The sequence below is a fragment of the Meriones unguiculatus genome, chromosome 15 (assembly GCF_030254825.1).
Source record: "Meriones unguiculatus strain TT.TT164.6M chromosome 15, Bangor_MerUng_6.1, whole genome shotgun sequence".
NCBI classification, from domain to species: Eukaryota; Metazoa; Chordata; class Mammalia; order Rodentia; family Muridae; genus Meriones; species Meriones unguiculatus.
This window is the reverse complement of record NC_083362.1, coordinates 70,144,793-70,170,201: the sequence shown is the minus strand read 5'-3', so window position 1 is coordinate 70,170,201 and position 25,409 is coordinate 70,144,793. Positions and strand designations below refer to the sequence as shown.

At 42.5% G+C, this 25,409-nt stretch overlaps 1 protein-coding gene across 3 annotated transcripts in view; it reads left to right on the top strand.

Moving 5' to 3' along the window:
* Positions 1-25,409, top strand: part of Pid1 (phosphotyrosine interaction domain containing 1) — a 225,723-nt gene that overhangs the window by 74,850 nt on the left and 125,464 nt on the right. Inside the window, exon 1 of one of the 3 annotated variants that reach the window (XM_060368732.1) lies at positions 2,198-2,244. The exons of the other annotated variants lie outside the window; for them this stretch is intronic. The gene's annotated coding sequence lies outside the window, so the exon portion shown is untranslated. Of the gene's footprint in view, positions 1-2,197; positions 2,245-25,409 lie in introns of those variants that run through there. 3 annotated transcript variants of the gene reach the window in all.

Below are 25,409 nucleotides of genomic sequence, written 5' to 3'. Positions count from 1 at the left end.
ATGTCTGCTCTCCCTGATAACGTACGGGAGAAGTCAGAGGCACAGAAGCCGGTCAGAGTCTCCCTTGAACATGATCTTCCAGGAGCTTTGAGGTTCAAAATTTTAAACATGTCATACTTATCTTTTTAGAATGATTTGGGTTGCAGGAGCTGATGAGAGGGCCTCTTGGTAGAACGTTTGCTTGGCATCTGTGAGATGCTGGGTTTGATTCCCAGCATGTTCATAAAACTGAGTGTGGTGGCACACACGTGTTATCCCAGGACTCGTGAGATGGAGGCAGGAAGACCAGAAATGCAAGCCATGCCTGGTTACCGTGCTTGCTTTGAATCCAGTCTGTGCTAATGTGTCCTGGTCTGAAACAAACAGTACAATCACTGGTTTTGCAAAGCTGCATGTGTGGCCAGTCAGAGGTGGAACTGCATGTTGAATCCATATTCCAACCCTCTGACTCTCTCTGTGCCTCTCAAACTCACATGACCCTCTCCTCAGTTGACAGGATTTATTTTACTTTAGTTTGACTTAAAAATTCCCTCAAAGAAAAATCTTAATCCAGTTTAAAAGTGCTTTCTCATGTATTGCATAGTGTTCCCTGGTGCTTTGAACCTATTAATTTTAGTTGAAGGATTAAGAGAGAACATAAGCTCGTGAATGAACTTGTTGAGTGTATTGAAAAATACCACTAAGCTCTTAGGTCTTGGTTGCAGGGCATGTGTGAGCTGTTGAGCTCATTTATTCACTTAAGGCCTAGTAAGCTTCCTAGGGAAACATCATTGCATGTTCTTTCTTGAGTGTTCTCTGCATGTAGAACCGGGCTCAGCACCGTAGCAGCCCTGTGAGGGGAACTGGGTTGTTTAAGAATGTCAGTCCACTTCCTCAGTGGAACACGCTTACACACTTAGAAGTGCTGGGAGATGTGGCTGAGCTAGGGACTACCTGGCTGTGTGTTAAGGGCTTCCTCTAGCCAACCTGTTTTCTATTTCTATTGGAAAACAGGTGCCCCCCCACTCCTCCCACCTGGGAGATTCAAGTGTCCTTGAATGGGTCAAGGTCAGGGAAGCTGCCATATTTGATGGCCATGCCATAAAACTCAAGGAACTTCTGATTGTTCTGTCTCGCTTTTCTCCTTGTATCTCTGCCCCCGGGGTCCTTTTAGGAAAACCCTTTCAGTGACATTTGAATATGCTGTACCCTGGGTTAAATACCATCGCTGTGTACCTGGGCTTAATTTGCAAAGGTAGGGATTTTTAATTACCAATGACAGTTTTTGTCCCATTGGGGGATTTCGTGGCCCTCGTCCACTGGATCATTTAATAAGGTGAAAATTTTATAATGATACCCAGCTGTATCATATCATTGAAGAGACTGAAAAAAAAAGCTACCACAACAATCACAAAACCCTCAAGGCCAAAAGCAGTGATGGGCTTAGGAAATTAATGGGAAGGCGGACATGTACTAGTGACATGTACTCACTAGGTGGCACATTTATTTGAAAGCAAGTATTTATGCCTTTGACTTCCAAAGGAAACTAATGTCACTTGCCACAAATTAAAAAAAAAAAAAAAAAGCAATACAAATTATGTTTCTAAATTACTGTTTCTGAGGTCCCTGAACATGGAGTCAGTATACTAAAAGGAAAATCAGAATGTAAGAGGTTCACAGGCTACTGGCATAATACTGACACATTCTGCCTGTGGTGGCTTGAATAGGAATGGCCCCCATAGTCTCCTGTGTTTGAATGCTTGGCCCATAGGGAGGGGCACTATTAGGAGGTGTGGCCTTGTTGGAGTGGGTGTGGCCTTGTTGGAGGAAGTGTGTCACTGTGGGGGTGGACTTTAAGGTCTTCTATGCTCAAGCCTAATGTGGCACACAGTCTCCTTCTGCTGCCTGCAGATGTAGGACTCTCTGCTCCTGCTCTAGCACCGTGCCTGCCTGCACACCCCCATGCTTCCAGACATGATGACTAAACCTCTAAAACCAACCCCAATTAAATGCTTTCCTTTATAAGAGTTGGTCATGGTGTCTCCTCACAGCAATAAAACCCTAACTAAGGCACTGCCTGATGCCAACATGGAAGGGAATTCAAGTACAAATATGATTTTCATTATTAGGAGAGATAAATGTATACAAAGCTGTATTTACTCCCTAGAGACATCTCCTGATGCACAGGGTCTCATTTTTTTTAAATTTTTTTTTTTAGACTCATTGATCAGACTAAGCCTGTGTAGTCCTGGGAGTGCACACTGGGTAAGCAGAGCACTGTGCTTAGCTTCCACACGCCCGTGGGCGAGGGACATTCTGATGTAGGAGCAACCTAAAAAGCTCACCTTATTGCTCCGTGTTGTGACAAGTAAAATGTGTGTGTGAAGAGATATGTAGAAGCTTATGCGAGTTCTTGGAGGGGATCTCCAGGCCGGGAAGTGTAGGGAATAGTTTAGTCACCTGGGTCTCTACTTGGTTTGGGCCATGCACATCCCCCTCTTCTAATAATGCCATTGGCAGTCTGGAACCCTTTCCTACACAAACTGTGAGCACATACCCCTTTCCACCCAATGCACCTGGCAACCTGCTCACAACTCAGGACCCCCCACCTACATTTGGCTATATGTCTACCTTACTCTGTACAGTAGAAGACGTTTCTCTTTAGCTTAACTACCCTCAGACATAGATTGTGTTTGATCATATTAATATATGTCTGGGAATGAAGATAGATAGACAAATCCAGCCTGAATTAGTTTTGGGTGATTGTGCAATAAAGCAAAATTGTGTCCTTTGGTGAACTTTTGGGGAAAATCTCCTATTTACCTTCTTATTTCTATATGTAATTAGAAATGCATATGATTAAAATCAGATACTTTATGCTAAGGGATATATGCAGCAGACCAATGACTATATAATTTAATCTGTCAATCAAAATAGAGGGCCACCCAAACCACATCCCTGGTAACCAGCCCCTCCTTCCTTTAAATCCCCTTAAAAGGTGCAGGCGGTCTCTTGAGTTCCTTCACTCATGTGGCCTGCTGTCAGGCTTGACAGCGTGTTCCTGTCTAACTGAACTTTGCTTTGAGGAAAACATTCTTGCTCTTTTGCAGTCTGGGTGTGTCTTTACTTCAGTCCCAAGTAAGACACCGAGAACCTGCAGACACCTCCTCCAGATCCTGAGCACCAGTAACGTCTGAGGACTTTCCAGGCTCTCCAGATTTGGCTTAGACACATTCTGTGTTCTAAGGCACATTCTTATTCTGGGGACCTCAAGGAACTCTAGTAATTGCCGTGGGGAAAGTTTAACAGGAAAGAATAGACTTCACATAAATATTTTAAAAACATGCTTATTGAAGACTAAGGAGATTTAAGGACCAATTAATTCACTTAATCATTTCTTGTTGTAGATTCCAGGCATAAAAATCAGAATTTCTTTAGCAGCACCATGTGCTGAGTGGTATTGCTTCTCTTCCAGTATTCTGCCCAGTTCTGCCCTCCCCTCCCCTCTCCTGCTATTTCTCTGCCCCTCCATTTCTTTCTCTCTTCTTTTCCTTTGTTTCCCAGGGGAAAGATAAGCACATTTCAAGTCTCTGGTCATGGGGATGTTTTCTTTATGAGTCCTGGTGTTGCTGGAGCATTGCTGATTATGAGGGTGATAGGAAGTCCTACAATGAAAGCTAAAGCAGGGATGGCTCTCGAAGTGAACATTCTAGAATAAATGAATGACTTAGACTTCAGTTGCCCCAAATGAGCGGTTGTGGTGACTTGTATTCAATGTTATGTGATTTATGTCACATGCCAGGATGGATGAAATAACTGGAAAGCCAATATTATGGCTGGGGAAAGTGCTTGCCATGCAATCTTGTATTTGATGCCTCAGAACCTACATACAAAGTGTGCTTATATAAGCCCTGGGTTACTGCCTGGCTGACTTCTTCCTCTTCTTCTTCTTCTTCTTCTTCTTCTTCTTCTTCTTCTTCTTCTTCTTCTGCTTCTTCTTCTGCTTCTGCTTCTTCTTCTGCTTCTTCTTCTGCTTCTTCTGCTTCTTCTGCTTCTTCTTCTTCTGCTTCTGCTTCTTCTTCTGCTTCTTCTTCTGCTTCTTCTGCTTCTTCTTCTCATTCTTAATTTATTTTACTCTGTTGATATCCTTTTGGAGCTCATGTCCCCTCCAGGACTTTCTATTCCCCCCCTTTGTTCATAAAATTCCATGCCCTCTGCCCAAAGTTTGGCTATGAGTCTCAGCCTCTGCTTCAACACCTCAATCAGTGGAGTGTTTCAGAGGCCCTCTGTGGTAGGCTCCTGTCCTGTTACCTGTCTTCTCCTGCTTCCAATGGCTATCACCTTTGTCCTTCTGAATAAGGATTCAACAGAGAAAAAGAAAAACTGAACCCTGGGAGCCGTGCAGAGACTGATATCCCAACCAAGGACAATGCATGGAGAGGACCTAAAACTTTGGCTCAGATGTAGCCCGTAGACTCAGTATCCAAGTAGGTTCCCTAATAAAGGGATCAGGGACTTTCTCTGGCACGAACTCAGTGACAGGCTCTCTGATCACCTCCCCCTGGGGGGGAGTGCAGTCTTGTCAGGCCACGGAGGAAGACAATGCAGCCAGTCCTGATGAGACCTGATAGGCTAGGGTCAAATAGAAAGGGAGTCTATCAGTAGACTAGGGGAGGGGCATAGGGAGAAAAGAGGGAGGGAGAAGAGGATTGGGAGGAGACAAGGGAGGGGGCCACAGCAGGGATACAAATTGAATACATTTTAATAAATGATAATAAAAAAATTTTAAAAAAGAAAAAAATTTATGATGTTCTGCCTGCATGTACACCTACATGCCAGAAGAGGGCATCAGATCTCATTATAGATGGTTGTAGCCACCAAGTACTTGCCGGGAATTGGACTCAGTATCTTTGAAAGAGCAGCCAGTGCTTTTCTCCTCTGAGCCATCTCTCCAGCCTCTGCCTGGGCTTCTTTTAATGAGAGTTAAAGAAAGGAGGGGCTAGTTACTAGGGATGTAGTTTGGGTGGCTCTCTATTTTGATTGACAGATTAAATTATATAACCATTGTATGTTTTGTATGCATGTCATGGCACATGCTTGTAATCACAGTGCAGTCGAGACAGGAACAGGTGGGTTCCTGGGACTGTGGCTAACTAGTCTATACACTTGGGGGGCTCTGGATCAATGAAGAGACCCTGTCTCAAGAACCGAGGTGAATAGTACACACTGTCGTCTGTGTGCATCAGCTTCCTTGAGGAAGAGGACATTCGTTAGTTTCCCAGCACTGCGCCTGAGGCAGCACACACAGTTGGCTGTGTTAGCACAGGTTCTTAGGGAAGCAGAACCTACGGGAGAAAGGAGATGACTGCACATATGAGGGCTGACAAGCCACCGGATCCACAGTTGCAAGATGAAGACTAAGTAGGGGCAAAGATGCAGTTCTAATCCCAACCTAAAGCCCCAAGAAGCAAGAGAGACAGCTGTGTACATTCTAGTTCAAAAGCCACTAGTCTTGAGACCCATAAAAAAAACTGAGAACTCAGTCAGCAAAAGGCTGATGTACAAGCCTGAGGACAAGGAGGGCTCCCTCTTGGTTGTATCTAGGCTAGCCTTTTGTTTTACTTAAGCCTCAGAAAGGTATAGACAGGAGCAATCCTCATGAGAGCACCAATCTACTTTACCCCATTCACTAACTCAAGCATTGCTCTTACCTCAAAGCGCATTTAAGGACACCCCAAACAGGGTTTGATGAAATATATGAGCGCCAAGACCCAGTTAGGTTGACACATGGCATTAAACTATCACAGTGGTTTACAAGTAGCAGAAACAGATTTGGGCCCAGTTAGGGAGGCAAGAAATTGAAGTGTGAACAGAGATGGTTCCTTCTGCTGGATGAAAGTATTCCATGCCTTTCCCCCGCTTTTGGTGTTTGCTGGGGACCCTTAGCATTCCTTGGCTTGTAGATACATCCATGTAGTCTCCACATGCTGTGTTTACAGTAGAGTTCATCTTAATCTCTGATAATCTTACTTTAATTCAATTATTTGTGTGACCGTTCTATTTCCAAATAATGTCACATTCGTTTTCCAAAAATCAAGCTTCCAAAGACCTTGAGAAATAGTTTTCAGTTTGTAAGAGGAGGCAAGGCCCTCCAATGACACTGGGTTAGGGGTAGGGAGTATAAAACAGTCACTCAGAGAGTGAGGGAACGGTTGGTTGAAGGAGTGAGTGCAGTCAGATTGCCGGACAGTGGGGCCAGGCCACCTGGCTTTGCGGTTGTGAACTATACACAAAAGCTATTTGGCTTGTTTGTATTTATCCAGCCAAGGGCAGCTGTGTGCATGCATCCATGACTTGATCAGAAGGTTGTTTCCCTAGTGTTCTTTTCCAAGAGAGTCTGATGGAGTTATTAACTGTATACAAGAGGGGCTTGGCTATGGCTACTGACGTTGGAGAGTTAGCTGGGTATGAAAGACTGAGGGGATGAGAGGGAGAGTCACAGAGACCAGGTGGTAGAAGAAGGAATCAAGGTTACTGAGTGTTTGAAGATGGTGGGAGTCCATGGCATTCATGAGAGTCAGCTGGAAAAAACAAAACAAAACAAACAAACAAACAAACAAAAACAAACAGGAGATGGTGGACAGCATTAGATGCTTTATCTGGCCGGTGTTTCTAACTGCTCAAAATTCAAATGTGTTTCACCAAACTACTCTGGAAGGCTTCCTTTATTACTTATATATATTCTCCATGTTTTTGAGGTTTTAGGTTCCAAGCAGAACTCAGATGATATGGAGAACACCCATGAGTATACACGCACAGACACACACACACACACACACACACACACACACACACACACTGTCTATCTTTCCCTGCAACATGCACAGCTGTCCCCATTATCAGCATCCTCCAAAGAGTAATTCCTCTACCACAATTGATGGCTCGCTCTCTCTTGATGCAGCACAATATCACAATCACCTAGAGATCATAGTTTACACCAGGCTCCATTCCCTTGCACGCTTCTGGATTTGAACACATTCGTAATGACACGTATCTGCCCCTGTAACGTCACCCCAGCTGGTTCCCCTTCTCCAAAGCTCCTCTACACGTCTCTCATGCATGGCTCTCTCCCTCTCAGTGTCTGACAGCCACTGGTCTACCTTGTCTCTACAGCTTTCGGTTTTCCAGGATGTCGCAAGTTGGAATCTCTGCAGGAGGCAGCTCCTTCACTTAGCAGTGTGCAAACTGTAATGGGTGCATGTCGGCAGGGCTCGCTGCATTTCTTAGGTCTTCATCACTTCGGTGACAGGCATTTCTGGTAATGTCTATGGAAAGAAGTAAGGCAGAGTGTCATTCCTGAGCTGTTCTGTTGTAGTTCGGTGGTCCACAACTTTAAATACATAATTTGTATGCCAAGCAATCCCTTTATGCTCAGCGGTGATGTTTTGGAGAAATGACACTGGGGTGACTTCCCCCCTTCACTGTCACCTTGCTATTTATAAGGTGGAAGGGCTGATTTCAAAAATATATTCAGAACAGGTAGGCTAATCTTGCCACACCCTTTCCTCAAATGCTTATTGGCTTCTAAGGATCTGTGGAATAGGTCACGGATCTCTTGATCTGGTCCATATCTATTTTTCTAAACATTAACTTCTGCGGTTCACCTTTTGGTATTGTCTATTTTGTTCAAAACTGGACACCCCGCTGCTTCTCAAATACACATTTATTTCCAGCTTCTAGCATCTTCTGTTTATATGTATTACTTTGAAGGCCTTGCTGGGAATTCCCCTGTAACATACCTTCCTGTGAGTCTCAAGTAGTTTAGAATCCACTGCCATGGCTTTCTAGGCAAAGTGTGTGACTCGATGCCTGAGATGAAGATTTAATAGGTCTGAGATGGTGTACAAGGCCCTGCATTGTTAATGAGTTTCTAGATGTCTTAGTCAGGGTTTCTGTTGCTGTAACATGTAAACCACATGACCAATGGCAATTTGGGGAGGAAAGGGTGTATTTCCTTTACTTTTCATGTCACAGTTCATCACTGGAGTCACTTCGGGTAGAGACTCAAGCAGGGCAGGAACCTGGAGGCAGGAGCTGGTGCAGAGTTTGTGGCTGGTTCTCAGCTTGCTTCCTTATAAAACCCAGACTCCCTGCCCAGGGGTGGTACCGCCCACAGTGGACTGGGCTCTCTCACAGCCATCCCTAAACCATAAAATGCCCTAGGGGCTTGTTTGTGTACAGCCTGGTCTCATGGAGTCATCTTCTCAAATGAGGTTCTCTCCTCTCAGATGGTTCCAGCTTGTGTCAAGTTGGCATAAAACTAGTCATGACGCTAGGTAATAAGGTTCTGCTGAAATACATATCTTCAGAACCAAGATGTTTGGAGTACTTTTCTCTTCCATCTTTGAGCCCCTTCTTCCAACGTCTTCCTTCCGACAGAATGCAAGCATAATGCTAACACAAACTTAAGAAACAATAATTCTCCACCTAATGACATCTGTATGCACATAGATTAGGCACTTCACATGGCTTATTAATTTCTAACAAACCAATTTCTGTAACACTTGAAGTTATATTGGACATAATTTAATCCTCTAAGCTACATCCTAGTACACATCAGTCATGCTGGCACTCTAGATCACGAGGAGACCATTGGAAGATTTCGCAACAACTGGTGAAGCAGAGGTTTAAAGGAGGAAAGGGACATCTGATTTGGACTCTCCACAAAGGGCAAGTGGTTGCAGCCATCCTGTTTGTTAGCGCTGGATAATCAGCCAGTCCCGTTGACAGGGCGTGTGTGTTTGGCGCAGATTTTGGCTGACGCTGGCTAAGAGTGGAGCCCTTAAGGGGCTGTCCTGAACAGAAAAAGGATGAAGTGAGACTGGGAAGATTGAGTTGTTTCTCAGCAAAAGACCTTGTGACCGTGGAGAATCTAGCCTCCTGTGTTGCTTAGATTGGGGCCAAATTCAGGACAAACAAATGACAGGCTGCAGCTGCCTTCACATAAATCGGCCCAGCAGGATGTGTTCTCACACAGAGAGATAAAACCTGTTTTTTAACCTTGTATCTAGCTAACTACCTTTGCTTTTAAGAGAGTTTTAAAAAACAGAGAGAGAAGAACTTGGAATTTTGCATGATTGAGTTTTATTACAAGGTTGCATTAAAGGGCTGCAATTTCTAATAGGTTAATAGTGACAAGCATTCCATATTTTCTGAAAGATGCTATCACGTCTTTATAAACGGTATTAAAAACTTCAGAATGTCTTTCATCTAAAACTTCCATTTGAGTCTCCTGCGGTCCCATCAGCGTCCTGCTTTCTTGTTGGTATTTCTCCTCATCGCCTAGTTGTGACCAGTCTGAGCTGTGATAAACATCAGTAGCCAGGGACATCCGCTAGTCTTAGCAGGGTCAGAGGGGGTGGGCTCTGTTTTCTGATCACGCAGTAGGGCTGACAAGAACCATTTTAGCTCCTGGTCTGCAGGCTCTTTTGAAAAGGACCATGCTACTCATTGGCCATTTTTTTTTCTTCTTTCTTTTTTTTTTCCTGGCTTAGGGAAACCCCAGGGCACACACATGTTTGTTGTGTGACTACAGGCAGGGTGCAGCAACCCGGTCTGAGCAGAGACAGCACTGGATCATGGCTAGCAAGATTTGCTGGGTCTTGGCACCTAGAGGGAAATGAGAGTCTGTTCTATTGCCCGACACACCCGAAGTAGAGGGCTGAGTAGAGTGAGCCGGCGGCCGGTGGTCAAAGGGTGTATGCTCCATGCCTTGGGACCATGTTTTCACATCTGACCTTTTCAGAGAGGGTCTGGTTCACGGCTGGCGCCGTCGTCTCTGTGAAATCAGACAGCTTCACGCTGAGGTCAGCCTGGCTCCTCTCTGGATTACGGCATGTGCGTGCCCCCGCTCTCTCGTGATTCACGCTTGCTGGACGTGTCCGTTCTGCACCGTCTGTCACAGCCCTTGCTGCCTCTTGTAGATCATGCAGGATCCTTTCCTCTGAACTCCTTGAGAACGAACAGTCTTACTCCCAGCCGGGCTCTAGTATTTGACACTGAGATGATAAATTTCAGTCTCAATTTGAAAAGGTTAAACGCCCTTATATCTAATAAAATATATTTTACTGAATTCATTCAACAAATAGACATACATGAGCCACCTTTAAGGAGACTGAACCGTAGAATTCAGGACATAGAATTTGAGGAGAGCTGGAATAACTCACAAAGCTCTCCAGTAAAGGTTAAAGGTGGGTGAAATGGGGGAAACAAGATAACTTCACGAACAATTTTTTTTTTCACGGTTCTCTGCCTACTGGTTTCTACTAAGTCTGAGAGAGCTTATGTGCTTGCTGGATTATACCTGCTCCCACTTATGCAGCACCAGGATGAGCTGATACTATGGTCATCCCTGCAAGATGGCAAACTGAGGTTTTGAGGGGTTAAGTAGGCTCCCAAGGTCCTGCATCTAGTAAGTGGGACTTGAACTCAGCCAACCTGAAGTAGGGTGTTTCAGCATAAACGAGCCATCTGTGGGTTCTTTCAGGCCCACAGTAGGTAGTTTTGCTGTCTTTTATTAATTGCCTGGTCAAAGAGGGGGGGGAACACATTTAAAATAAATATTTTATTTATCTGATAACTAAATATTTTATTTTTTAAATAAATATTTTATTTATTTTAAAATAAATATTTATATTTTATTTATTAGATAAATAAGATATAAATAAATATATGTGTGTGTAAGACTCATGTGGTGTCTTTCCCTTCTTGACTAAAACATAAACAGCAATGGATGGCAGAAAAGCTGCAGACATCCACCCAGAATGGCTGAAATAAAGCCTAACTAGTCTTCGGACAGCACTATGAGAAGAGAGCTTGTACTGTTCAGCGTCATTGGCATTCTTAGTGTTAATGAGTTTGTGAGGCTTTCTAGAACATGGGCTTTTGAACGTGGGGACTTGGTTAACTAACTGAAATAACATATAATAAAGGCTGCACTGGGAAGGCAGGCTGGATTCAGGACTTGAAAATCATATGCCTCCAGGGCAAAGTCAGCTGGGTGTGTGACTGACCTGAGCCAAATGGAACCAATTAATGTTGACTTGCTGGTGGAGTAAGGTTTGTTTACTAAGTCCGTTCACTGGTGGGAAGTCAAGTTTCTTTATCTTTCTTGTTTGTAATTTAATTTGCTAATTGGTTTTTTTTTTTTTAAGTTTGTGGGAACTTCGGGTTAAACTGCAGAAATCCAGATTTTATGAGCATGTTGGATGCCACTGAGGAAATGTAAAAGTTGTTTTAAATTTACATGCTAACTATGCACCTGTTTTCAATTTGTTGCTTTGAAAGATGTTACTATTTGGAATAAGTTCAGGGAGCTGGAGCTGTGCTTGAAGCAGAAGATGGAAGGCAGCAGGCATAGGGATGCAGAAAACCATCTTAACAAATCACAGAATTCCCCTAGCTCTCACCGCCTCTTTTGCAATCACTAGGGACTTTTACGGGAGAAGCTGCACCCAACTTTCCTATACCTGCTTTTGTAGCTGCCAATAGAGCAAACTCCCCTCGCACCATAAAAATAATCCATCTTAATGATGCTAAATCATAGATGCATGAGTCATGTTCCCAGCCAGTATGGAATTGCATGTGGAGGATGGAAGCCATAATGAACAAGAGTCTTTTATGTTTTAGAGCAAAATTTATTTTGTTTAAAACCATTGCAGTTCAAGAAAGGATCTGTGTGGCCAGGATGGGAGTGTTTGGAAATCACATATTTCTTCCTCTCATATCAAGATGCTGGAGGGAGCTGAGCCTGTTTGCCCTCCTATATTTTTACTGTTATGTTGTAAAGTACTCGTTTTGGTCCACTCTTTAAAAGCTGCTTATTATGTGGATGTATTTATTAATTTTTTCTGTTTCTTGGAAATACAGTATTCTTGTTTATGGAGACCTGGGATGGCTTTATTTACAAATTAATTGGATCATTAACAAGAGTGACTTTGTCTTAAAATTTATATTTGACAAGAAAAAAAAAAGGACCTTTCTTTTCTAAATAGTGACTTGGTCCCTTAAGAACCAACTCCTTGTTTACCTAATGTCTGCTCAATCTTCAGGCTGTGGACATATGAAAATCAGTGGAAAGAGCCTGCTTTAGACTGGGGGTTAAATACACAGTGTACCTACTGTGTGGGTTGGTGAACTTTGAGCAATGTCTCCAACATGTTTGTTGTTGTTTTTCTCGGTATGTTTCAAATCAATCTCAAAACTGGTTACCAAAGGCAGCCATCTTTACTGTGCTGCAAGCCTTCAGCATGGACAGGACTCCGAGAGGGCAACTGGAGCAGTTCCATTAGCACCTGTGGTCTTCTTCAAGATGGCTGCTTCAGCAGCGGGTGGTGTTTTAGGGGAATGCCTTTCAAAACGACGTTCCGTGGCTGTGAACTGGTGCTGATGTTGGTGAGGATCTGACATGGGCTGTCCTGATCCATCCCTGTGTGTGCCTATTTGGGGGGGGGGGGGTGTTTGAGCTTCATGAAAGCATGGCAGCTGGAGTTCCAGTTTACTGGCTGCACTGGGAGAGACCTTGACACCCTCTCTGATGGCAGGTGTAGCCAGTAAGTCAAAACTAAATTGACCTCCTTCTCCTTGCATGCCTACGCTGTTTATTTTAGTACCCGTTGGTATTTCTCACAGCGTTCCTTGACTTGTATTGCTCTTTTGTTTTCATTTCTTGCACTTCCAGTGTGTATAAACTTTAGTTCTTGGCTAAGGATGAGGGGCATTTTAATGTTTATCATGGAAACATTTGTAACACAGAAGAAAAGCACATGCAAAGCATAAGCGTGGTATCTCAGTTTCACAGGTGGCATGGAGGTGTCTGGGGAAAAAAGTGTCCATGAAGCTGAAGAGACAAATAGTGTAAGGAAGTTTGAGGAGCAGTGCGTCACTTCTAAGAGAGGTTCTTTGGTCGCTCTTCCATAGAGATTCCAACCCAACCCCAGGAGTCAAATGTCGTCATCCATCCCTTTTCACCCGTTGCTCTTTCACTGACCCTTCCATGACACCTTTCAGCTGTTTGTAGGAAGCCTGCTTCTCTTCCTACCTTGCTTGACAGTGAGATACTGAGGCTGCATATTGAATCCCTACAAAGTGCCCACAGCCAACATTCTCTAGCCTGAATTAAAGTGGAAGAAGGGACAGTGGGGTCTGCCTTAGGCCTGGAGGTCTTCCTGAAGTAGTCCCTGAGATAAAGGATTGAGTGCAAATAGGTGCTTGTTCAGTATAGGAAGCATTGGTGCAATGGAGAAAAAAACTAATGAAAGAGGTGTTGTGATGCCAGCTGCTGTAGGGAAGCCAGAGGATACTTAGAAAAAGACTCAGAAATTAAGAAAAAACAAAACAAAACAAAAAATAGACAAGTAAACAAAAATTAACCCTCCCCAACTCAGAGCTAAGCAGCTTGAAGTACCTGGTAGTTGAGGTGGGAATCTAGACTCTTATTTTCTCATCCATTGGCTGAGGACTCGAGGGATGTAAATTCTGTTATACCTGTTTCTGTGGCATTGGAAGGAGCCTTAGGTGCACAGGCAAGGCCATCAATAGTGTGGGCTCTATGCTCGCTGCCTTTGTGCTTTATGATTAAAATGATCTGAGAAAAGAGGATGGATGACCTCTGCTTGCAGAAGGTTGGCTCCCAATGCCAGTGTCCCTGGTTGAATTTCTACTTCGAGAAAATGGGAAGCACATCTGTCATCTTCAACTTTCTGTGCCTCAAAGAGCAGCTGACTCAGTAACTAAGAGGATTAATGAATTTGGTTTAGTAACCCAGCATGGGAATTTAAGAGGTGTGTTTTTTATTGTGTCAGTTTAAGGGAGACACAGGGGGTTGGTAATGAACCCTGACAGGTGTTAGGTCCCCTTGACCTTTATAACCTCATAGAAATCAACCATCTAACCACAAAGTAAAGCTGTTGTGGTTGGCAGCCTGAGCTGCTGGTAGAACCACTTTTATTTTTTGTGACTATGCAGCCTAGAGTTCACACCCACTGGATTCACACCTCCTAGGCCAGCCTGATTCCACTGGTGTCTAGTCCTGAAGATGTAGGTTTAGTTAGATTCAAGAGTAAAAACAAGTTACACTGAAGGGTGGCCGATGGCCGATGAGATATCCTTGCTTAGGTTGAGTGTGCAACCTCAGAGGATCTACCTCCCCTTCTTGACATGAGATGAACTGTGCCCACCAGCTTTGATATATATATTTTTAGAATTCTAGATGCTAGTACATCATAATACTGCTATATTTGGAGGAAAAGCAAAAAAAAAAAAAAAAAAAAAAAAAAAAAAAAAAAAAAAAAAAAAAAAAAAGAGGGAGTGAAATTACAGTGAGCTCATTCACCAGGGTGGCTAATCCAACAGGACTACTCTCTTTATACAAAGAACCTTTGGACACAGAGCAAGATACAGAGGGAAGATAATATGCACACACACAGGGAACAAATGACCATGTGTTCTGATCGATGCACGCCCAGATTACTAGGGATTTCCAATAGACAGCAGGAGGAGGCAAGGGTGGCTTGTTTGCTAGACCCATCAGTGAGTATAAATGGTCCTGCAGATACCAGTTTTCCTACCTCTAACCCCTAGACATACTAGGTAAGAAAGGCATCACTTCAATCATTTTCTGGTTTTCTATAGCACAAGCTTTTCCGTCCCCCACCCCCTGCCTTTGCCAAAAACTTTTTCAAATAGTTGTCTTTCCCCGCTTCTGACTTTCTGTATACTTCCTGTCACAATGCTGCACATGTCAATATTTTATGTGTGGTTTGAGTGCTCCCTGCACATTCTACGCTCACTCCTTTGGGAGGAAGGCTGAAAGCTCCCTCCTTAGATGGTACACACGTCCTCATTTTCTTCCTGCTGTGGTTTGCGCTCTTGGCTGACATCATGGGAGCTGTTCCTGTTGCTACAGCTAAGAGAGACCATCTACAAGGCAGCCGCCCCTCTTGCGTACGTCTTTGTACTATGACGGAGCCTGCCTTTTCAGACGGAATTTCAGAGGTTTCAGTGGACTCGCCTGTGTGGTAGCCATTGCTTGGAGTCCCCATAGCAGAGTATTCAATGCCATCCCGGGGAATTTGTATATTTGGTTGTAAATTTGAACCAAACACATTGTCAAGGTTTCTAGGATGGAGTAGAGCAACAAAGAAATGGAAGGAGGATGGGGGGGAGCAGCCTTACCAGGCCATAGTAGAGGACAATGCAGCCACTTTTGATGTGAACTGACAGACTAAGATCAGAAAGGAGAGGAGAACCTCCCCTATTAGTGGACTTGGGGAGTGGCATGCAAGCAGAGGGAGGAGAGAGGGTGGGATTGGGAGGGGAAGAGGGAGGGGCTTATGGGGGGGATGCAGAATGAATAAAGTGTAATTGATGAAAAATTTAAAAAAAAAAGAAATTGAAGGAGGTAAGGTGGGAGGAGAATGACATGACTTGGGTGTTGTTTGCATGAAGACACTGTTTTAACATTCTGGCTGCAGTCTTCCCAAGAATCGTGTGTTTATTCACTTCCTTATTAAACATTCATTTGGTGAGGGCCGTGAGCTATTTTATTAGGGGCCAGTGAGACGAAAAAGAGCCAGTGTGTAAACAGAATTGTGGGGTGTTGTAGCCATGAATAAACTAAGTATTGTATATGCTAAAGTCCAGGTGCAAGGTAAGGAAGAAGCTGGTTCTGCCTGGGCCACAAGGTGAGAGAATGCAGAGGCTAACAAAGGTGATGGCAACTGAGAAGACTGTCAGCAAAAAAAGTAGAGATGCTGCTTCTGGAAATGTGAGCAACTTTTACTTTGAAAAAAAAAAAAGAGAAAAGAGAAAGGAAAATCCCCTAAAGGTATCAGTTCTAGCAATTAGATGCTCCACAGATGGCTTTGCACCACCATGCCCTTACTGAGTCCCCCTCAGGGTGAACTCTGGCTTCCCAAAGCTCTGGACATGTCACCTCCTGACGGCTTGAAGCCCAAGGACAAAAATATTTTTTGTCTCCTTCCAAACAGCCAGAATGAGGCTCATTCCTGCACAGCCTTGTACACACATCTTGTCTAGCACAAACAGAGTGGAGCAAAAGCCAAATGTATGTGAACAGAAATGTACTTATGTCTATAGCCCCTGTGGAGATGTGCTGTGTTCTGACAAGCAGGAGGTGCACAGTGACCACGAGGAGAAGCCTTTCAAACCTGGCTGGGAAGGTGCCCTTGAAAGTGTGCCTGGGGAGTGAACGGAGGTCCCTCCGGGAAATGTGAGAAGGTGTTTGGAATCCTAAGCTCATAATATTTGTTCTGATTTTTGAAGCTTTCATTGTTTTTGTATCCTTTTCTTTTTTCTTTTCTTTCTTTTTTTTTTTTTTTTGGAAGATGTATTTACTCAGATTTGTCCTGATTCCCTGCCCCGAGCCCTCACTTTTTCGGAGGAAGATGAGCACAGTGTGTGCTTTCTCCCTGTGCCCTGGCTTTGATTGGGGTTTCAAAGGCTGCCCTTTCTGTTTTGAAACTCTCTTCTATCAGAGAATGACATGGATGGGATCTACTCTGTCTGTGCCTCCGCGGCTATTGTTATAAATGACTTACATGGTGCTTTGCATGGAATCCATGCACGCTGGCTTTGAAATGATAGAAAATACAAAGTAACAAAAAGAAATAAGAGGGAAAGTGAACTACAAGCAGTCCAATAGCATAGGAATAGACTGTATCAACATGTTTGCGTCTGTGCTTAGAGACATATGTAAGTGCTTGTGTATGTTTGTGAGTACATGTGTATGTACCCATGGGGCATGTCTGTGTGTGCATGTGCCTGTGTGAGGATGTATGTGTCTACATGTGTGTCTGTGTGTCTATAAGTGTGTATATGTGTTTCTATGAGTCTCTGTATGTGTCTCCATATATACATGTTTGTGTGTGCATGTGTGTGTGTGTGCCAATTACTACTACAGGTATAGAATGAACACCATGGGAGAAAAGCATCAGGATGTTATGAAACTCTGGGCTCAGATACTAGAATGCCTGAAAATGTATCTGTTCTGCTTTTGTTCTGAGTATTATTGGAAATGTTAACAACACAATCCTTCTATTGTATCTTTACAGTTGATACAAAGTAACACAACACATACATACGCATTCACACACACCCGCACACAGCTTAGTTTTTCTAGGAAAGCTGTTTTATGAGACAGGAAAGGCTCAGAGGAGTGTACACAACCTATCCACAGTCAAATATTCTGATGCCTGGGAGAGCTATATTTGGGGAGTTCTAATGCCTTCTCCATCATAGAGTGATTCCATTAACATTACAAAAGCAGGTCTGTTGGGCAGTTCTGAAGGATGAAGTGGCAGCTTCTTTGTCTTCCTTAGACAGAGGCAGCAGAAGAGACCTAGGAGGGCACCCTGATTAGAACTGAGGCTGCGAGCAGAGGTAGAGACTGTAGAAACTGTAGATTTCAGCCATGGGTGGCCTCAGAGTTGGCATCTCACATCTTTGTCCTCCTGGAATGAGGAAGTTGCTCACAGTCACCTGGAAAGTGCTTCTTCCTACTGTGGAATTCTCTGAGAAGGCGGGAACCCTGTCTGTGTTCCCACATTGGCTTGTGAAGGAGGGTAGGGCTAATGTCTATGAGAAAAGGTGCTGGAGGAGGGAGGGTTGCTGACACGTATGGGTTGGCATCCAGAGAGATATAATTATCTAGTTGAAAAAAGTGAAGAGTTAGAGGGATTGATGTACAATGTGGAGATGCATTTCAGGACACTTAATGCATGTGTTCCAAACACTCTTTGATATGCTTTATATTTTTAACTTACTAAAAAATAAGAGTTTTACTACTGGCTTCTGCCAAGGATATAGAAAGATAGACAAAGTATCGCCTTCGTCTTATTAATAAAAAAAGCCATAGAATTAATGAAATCATAACTTCTCTTGGATACATAGAAGCATTCATCACTGATGTACCATAATGAAGTTTCTCTGATAAAGGTTGAAGACACAATAGTCTACAGCTATAACAATAAATTATTAGAAATCAGTCTAATACCATGTCGCTCTAGCAGAATAATAGTAATAGGTTGTTACCTACAGCCTATGTCCAGGCCAGCGATAGGTTCTTGGAGCTAATAATGGTGACGGAAATTGGGTTTCATCTTATGGAGGCCTAAAATCCAATCAGAAAGTTATTGGTTGCTTCCATTACATTTGTGCCACTGTTACACTTGCAGGCATGTCTTTCCAGTCATTATTGTCACTCATGGAGTTAAAAAATATTAATGATTATTGTTCCTCTCCAAAAGTGTTCATAGCCTCTTCTAGTAGTATGAAAGCTAGTCAGTAGGGATGAAACTTGACTTCTTCTTCTTCTGTGACTTAAGTATGTCGCGAATTCAGCCATAAGGTCTTTCTGTCAACTTCTAGAGGATAACCAAGTGTATTGGAAATAGCCTATAATGTTTGGAGGTCAGCTGGACTATCATGACCAACAGCTACAAAAAAAGTAACCCGTTCCTTGTTTTGGGGATTTTTATTTACTAGCCTGTGGCATCTAGTGGAGGTTTGTAGCCCCATTATAGAGTAATTTTGTTTAAACTGTCTTTCTTCATGACCTTTAATTTTTTTTTCCAAGAATTCTACCTGTTCTTATTTACAGTACCAATGTAACTTGTAAAGGTTAAGTTCAGGTTGTTCATTTGAGTGAGGATACACCTGAATGTTGCTGTGCCCTCATTAGGGTTTTACATCAAGATGAAAAATCATGTCACTTCATTGTGGAGATGGTTGATATGGTCACTAATAGGTAATGTCTTCTAAAGTTCTGTGTTGTTGTTGTTTTTTTAATTTTTATACATCTGGTGAGATTTTAAAAGACAATAGAAGGATCTTGATTTTTATTACATTTGGTTCACTAATGACTTATGTGTGAAATTTGTGGGTTTTGTTAAATGATGATTTTAGACTATTGTTTTATGTGTATTTATCGTCTTGATTCTCTTGTAGGACTGCCCTTTTTGCTTCTTCTTGCTCACCTTCCATCTCTCCCTTCCTCCTTACTTTCCCCTCTCCTCCCCACAACTTTGTTTGCCACCATACCAGTATTATTTTAATCAGTACTATACATTGATATTTATTAAACTTTTTAAATTATTTTTTATTGCTGCTTGAATCCCCCAGTGTTAACCAATGAGAGATGCTGCAGCCAACTTCCAGGGCTCATTTGAAAGTGTTCATCTTTTTATGAGTACTTTTATTACTTGAATTTTGGAGTCCCTAAATGGTCACCATCTTAGACAGAGGAAATCAGGGCCCCCTTTGGGTTCTTGGTCTCGTTACTAAAAGAATTTAAGAATGGACTCCAGTAGAAACATAAAAAACAATTTTAATATATTTAAAAAGAAAACAATGAAGCCAGGAAAGCTGTAAGCTTCAGTAGCTACCTGGGAGGGGAAAACACAGGAGAGGAAGAAAAAAAAAAAACCATGGCGTTGGAGAACATGGAGGGCAGATTCATGGCTGACAGACAAGCAGGCACATGGTGGGGACAGAGGAATCAGACACAGAGTAAGGAACAGCAGGAAGTTGAGGGAAAAAGTAAAATAATAATAATAATAAAAGGTTAAGGTGAGCGTGCTTATGAAAAAGAAGGAAAGGAGAAGTTATATTTTTCTGAATTAGGCAGAAAAGTGGGCGTACACAGCTGCAGCCTGTAGGTTACGGCACTAGAAGTAAGAGTTCTGTAAAGGAAAAATATGACTCATGGAGGAACTAATGAATCTGCTCATCCCTTGCCATCCCACCTTTTCATGACTAATCCTTAGCTGAAGTGACTGAACCAGCCCAGCTGGAATAAAGATCTCTTCTCTTAACTAGAAGATACTTTTCTTTTTTAAAATTTTTATTTTTATTAATTACAATTTATTCACTTTGTATCCCCCTGTAGCTCCCTTCTTCATCCCCTCCCAATCTTACCCCCCATCCCCCTTCTCCACCCATTCCCCTCCCCCAGTCCACTGATAGGGAAGGTCTTCTTTTCCTTCCTTCTGACCCTAGTCTATTAGGTCTCATCAGGAGTGGCTGCACTGTCTCCTCTGTGGGTTGGTAAGGCTGCTCCTCTGTCAGGGGGAGGTGATCAAAGAGCAGGCCAATCAGTTTCTGTCAGAGACAGTCCCTGTTCCCATTATTGTGGAACCCACTTGGACACTGAACTGCCAAGGTATGTTATATCTGTGCAGGGGTTCTAAGTTATATCCATGAATGCTCCTTGGTTGGAGTATCAGTCTCAGAAAAGACCGCTCTGCCCAGATTTTTTGGCTCTGTGGCTCTCCTTGTGGAACTCCTGTCCTCTCCCGGTCTTTCTATCTCCTCCTTTCATAAGATTCCCTGCACTCTGCCTAAAGGTTGGCCATAAGTCTCAGCATCTGCTTTGATACCCTGCAGGGTAGAGCCTTTCAGAGGCCCTCTGTGGCAGGCTCCTGTCCTGTTCCCTTTTTTCTCCCTCTTCTGATGTCCATGCTCTTTGTCTTTCTGAATGGGGATTGAACATCTTAGCCAGAATCCTCCTTCTAGAAGATATTTTTCTATCCCAACACTTTGTTTATGATTTTATAAAATACTGTCATCTTTTAAAATGCTTTTTCCCTTTGGTGTGTGAGTGCCTCTCTTTCTGTCTTTCTCACTCTGTCTCTTTCCTGTGTGTGGGTGTGTGTGCGTGCATGTATTTTCTGTGCATAGGCTGCCATGGTGGAAGTCAGAGAACAGTTTGCAGGAACTGGTTTTCTCCTACTATGTTGATCCTGGGGATAGAACTCAGCTTTTTGCTTTTGATAGCAAGTGTCTCTCTACTTGCCGAGCCATCTTGATGGCCTTCTAATCTCATTTTATGCTTATCTATTCCAAGCCTTAAATATCAACCATTTATCCAAGGAAGCGAGACATTGGCTATTAATTTTATATCCATTTAAGGGTTAGGATACAAAGTCATTACAAAACATCAAAGTTTTGCATGGTCACAGACTTTTTGGGAATCTCTTGGGACTCTGAGAGATCAGGCTTTGAGTTTTAGCACGTTCAACCCAGAAACTTTTTTTCCTGTAGTGTAGAACACCAGCTAAAGGAGGTTGACTGACCATGGAACTGCTTTTCCTCTGAGAAACAGGTTTCCTAGGATATATATGGCATACCATGAACTGCATACCCTACACAACTATACACTTAAATACACAGTTTGGTAAGTTTTGATGTTTTTATTCATCCATGAAACTATTATCATATGCATCCCTTCAAGTTCCTTACTTTCCTCCTTCCCTTCCTCATGGTTCCTACCCAATCACTGATCTGCTATCAGTTCCTTTCTATTAATTAAGATATATTTCCAAAGTGGCTGTACACTTATACACTTCTACCAGCAAAGGAGGAGGGTTCCCCTTTCTCCACATCCTTGCCAGCATGTGCTGTCACTTGAAGCTTTGATCAAAGCCATCCTGATGGTGTAAGATGGAATCTCAGGGTCATTTGATTTGTATCTTCGTGATGACTAAGGACCTTGACCATTTAGCTGTTTCTTTGCTCTTCGATATTGCTCTGTTGAGAATTTTCTGCTTAGATCATTTTTAAATTGGGTTATTTGGTTTGTTGGTATCTGATGTGCCAGGGCAAAATGGTACCCATGGGGGACTTTCCTGTTCTCTGAGGAGAAGAAAATAAGAGAATGGGGGCATAGTTATAAGGCAGGGGGACTAGAAAGAGAGGAGGGGGTTACAATCAGTATGTAAAGTAAATAATTAAAAAAATAAAAAGATATATTTCCTAGAATTTTTCATAAACAGGATCGAACTCTATTCTTAGAGTAACTAATGAGTCCTCTGTGTCGTAGTGAATATCAATATTTTATTCCCTTTTCATTTTCTGGTGCATTTAAAAAATTCTTAAATAAAGATATTTTAAAATCTTTTTCTAATAAATTTGGGCAGTATTTAGACTTGGATGCTGAAATCATAACTTTTTTTATGTGCATATATACCCTCATCACCAACCAGTTTGTTTCTAAGCTGTATGATTTTTATACACTGATCTCATGTCATTCAACCTTGGTAAGCTCAGCCATTGATTTAAGTGGCATATTTGACTGATGTGAACTTGTGTGTAAACCTTAGGTAGCTCACTGGAAATACAGACTATTTCATTTTTGCTTTTCAAATATGGGACTGTTAACTTCTTTTGCTTACTTTCCTGCACTGAGTAAAGCCTGTGGTACTTGACAGAGGATATGGATCACTCTCTTATCATTGCCCGCTCATCATATCGTGCTGGTTCTGCTTAGATTTTGGTTATTTGATTTATCTCCTCACTGCAGGTTTTAATTTTTTGCCATTTTGCATGTCCATTGAGTTTTCCTTTGCTGTAAGTCATTTTTAATTATTTTTGGTGGATGCTGGCTAAAGAGGTGTGTGTGTGTGTGTGTGTGTGTGTGTGTGTATGTGTTTGTGTGTTTGTGTGTATGTGTGTATGTGTGTTCTGATTCTTCAACTTACTATTTTGTTTATCTCAAGAATTCCCCGAAAACAAGTTGATTCTTCGGAATCTCCTTTTAAGATTTCCAGGGAGCAGTAGGGTAGTAGATAGTCTTACCCTGTGTATGTTTTTCTAGTATATAGCATATAGCATGCAGCACCCATGGCCATGTGGTTCCTGAGTTTCCATCATAAGTGGAATGAATACACAACTGGTGCTGGCTCTGTGTGCCTATCAGAAAGGGCAATCTCTAATCCTTTCCAACAGTTCCTTTCCAGCCTGGATTCGTTTCCTTTCATGCATATGTTGATCAGCTCTCAGCTGAATATTCAGGAGGGCCCCTCAAGCCCTATGAATTGATCTCTCTCTGCTGTTTCTCCCATTTTCCCAGGTTTGACCTAGGTCTCCTTAGCTGGAGGATGGTGAGTGCTGGGATCTGACTCTTCCTGTCCTCCCTATACTGTGGCCTATAAAGGGGTGAGCAGTGAGGCCTGTCTCACTGGGTTGTGTCTCTGAGGGATGGCCTCCTTCCTTGACACATAGCCATTCCCTCGCACATTGTTGTTACACGGTTTTTCAAAGTTGTCTTATAACCTGAAGTGAGGATTGCTCTCGTTCCTGTTAATCTGTGCTACTTGACACCAGAAGTAAAAGTGCAGAGCTTACCTAGTTAAATTCTGTTCAGTCCAACAAAATGCTCCACCAGGGGGGAGAATGAGTTAGTTGCTTAGAGGAGGGTCTGAAGTACATATTCCTGCTCACATGTATTGGATTGAATGATGGACAGAAGTATTGGCCTGTTTGTATTATTGCTTCTCTATATCTTCCACTCACATTCTCTCTATTAGATTTTTACAATTTAAACATAGCAATTTAATTCAGGTATGCTTGAATTTTTCTTTATGAGAGGGTAAAAGTTTTACTCTGTGTTTCTGGTGTTTGTCATTTTTACATCAGAAATTGCAAATTCAAGTGCTTTTAAGGGTCAACCAAATAATGGATAGGAGTGAATTGAGGAAGACATAAAATGACTATTAAAAAGCCACTGGTACTTACTCAGGAGAAGAAATCTTGCCCTGAGGGTAAGGGGAGATTGTGGTCAATTACAGAGGAAACTCCTGGGTCAGTGGAGGCGAAGGCAGCATCCAGCAAGAGCTAATTGTTGCCTGGAGGGAATGCACATTGTTTTGCAGATCTGTTGAATTTTTAAGAGAAGTAGAAAGCAGATTTTAATTATGTATCTAACAGCTTTTGAATAGCTTCAAATTGTAATCACAATGCAATCTGTGAATCAAGTAGCATATAACCTGTAGGCCAAACATGGCTTTCGGAAGATAGCAGGCAACTCTTGCTTAGCATTGGAGGAATTGTTCACAATGAGAAGGCTAGAAAACTAAGTTTCACTCAGAGAGAAGTAGTTTAGGAGGTTACGGAAATGACTTAGAAATAAGTCCTTTTTTCATTTGCTATTGATTTGAAGTATTCATACATAGTGCGACACTCATGCTCATCCACATACATGCAGTAGACTCTCCTTATCTCTCCGGTGTCACCCTCAACTGTTTCAGTCATTCACATAAATTACCATGCGTGTTGCTGTGTTTAAACACCTGACCAAAGCAACTAAAGGAGCGAAGGGTTAATCTCGGCTGACAGTTCAAGGTACAGTTGGTCATGTCAACAGGAGCTTGAAGCAGGGTCATACGGACTCTTTCTTCAGTGTGAAATCAGAGAAGAATGATTTCGCATGGAAACTTGCAAATCCAAGTGCTTTCAAGGGTCAGCCAAGTAATGGATAGGAATGAATCGAGGAAGATATAAAATGACTATTAAAAAGCCACTGGTACTTACTCAGGAGAAGAAATCTTGCCCTGAGAGTCAGGGGAGATTGCTGTTGGTTACAGAGGAAAGCCCTGGGTCAGCCGAAACCTTGCAGCTCAGGACCTCAACCTAGGGAACGGTGCCAGTCACTTTTAGGGTAGAGTTTTACTTACCAATTAACATAATCCTCTAGGTCGGTGGTTCTCAACCTCTAGGTCACGACCCAAAGAAGATCATCCAAAAACACAAGATGTATTTACATTATGATTTGTTACAATAGCAAAATCACAGTTATGAAATAGCAACAAAAATAATGTTATGGTTGGGGGGCACTACAGCACGAGGACCTGTATTCAAGGGTCTCAGCGTTAGGAAGGTTGAGAGCTCTAGGTGATCGCAGGACCTGTCTGGATGGTAATTAATACCAACCCCCACAGACATTCAACAACATACCAAGTGATAGACACATTTTCATTTTCAAGAGCTCAGTGGGCGCTTGGAATGTGCAGGAATGTGAATTGGCCTTTTGTCTTATATATGCATACAGTATGTACTTACCTGAATGTTGGTCAATCTGTGGCCACCTTCATCTTCATGTCGGCTTCATCTTGAGCTTGACTGTGGTGATGTTATGGCACCCTGGGTTTATCAGCCACAGTTCCAAACTCCTACAGCCACGGTGCTGGCAACTCCGCCCCATCAAGGAGAGACGCAGTAATGTTCCCTTTTAGTAGAAAGAGAAAACTAGAGTGCTTTGAGAAAGACCATACTCACGAGTCTTTTGTGATTGCAGCATCTTGTTATAATCATCCTCTTGTTGTTTTAGTTATGATTTTTAATCTCTTACCGTGTAACTTCACAATAGGTATGCATGTGAAAGAAAAACCAGTTTATCCCGGATTCAATTGAACCTGCAGCTTCTTTCATCCACTAGGAACCTTGGCATGTATGTCCCTGCTATGAATAAGGGAGGAATAATCCAGGAATTGAAACATAATTTAATTCCTATATATGTGCACATATAGATGTACATATATGTATGTGCATGTGTTAGTGTGTGTGTGTGTATCTAT